We start from the raw sequence: 350 nt of genomic DNA on the forward strand, positions 1-350 counted from the left end.
ACAGCAGGGTTGGGGGGGGACCCTTCCTGCCGCCGGTTCCTGATGGATGTGGCTGCGCTCGCCGTTGGGGCAGCGGGATGATGCTCCGTGCCAGGAAAGCGCCGCGGGGTTGGGCGACGCGGTGACATGGTGGCCCAGTGACACGGTGGCCCGGTGGCCTGCTCGGCTCGGCACAGCCCGAGCGAGTGTCACGAGGCAGAGAGGGGCTGGGGGGGCCACGGAGGGTGCGTGGGCATGGCCACGGTGGCGGGTGGCACCCCGCTTCCCACGGGGACACGAGGTGGGGACACCCCCACGCCAGCCCCAGCGGGACACGGGCGGCCACCGTCGCACCGCGGCACCGCTCGCTG

The sequence above is a fragment of the Calidris pugnax genome, unplaced genomic scaffold, assembly GCF_001431845.1.
Source record: "Calidris pugnax isolate Ruff unplaced genomic scaffold, ASM143184v1 scaffold170, whole genome shotgun sequence".
Taxonomy (NCBI): domain Eukaryota; kingdom Metazoa; phylum Chordata; class Aves; order Charadriiformes; family Scolopacidae; genus Calidris; species Calidris pugnax.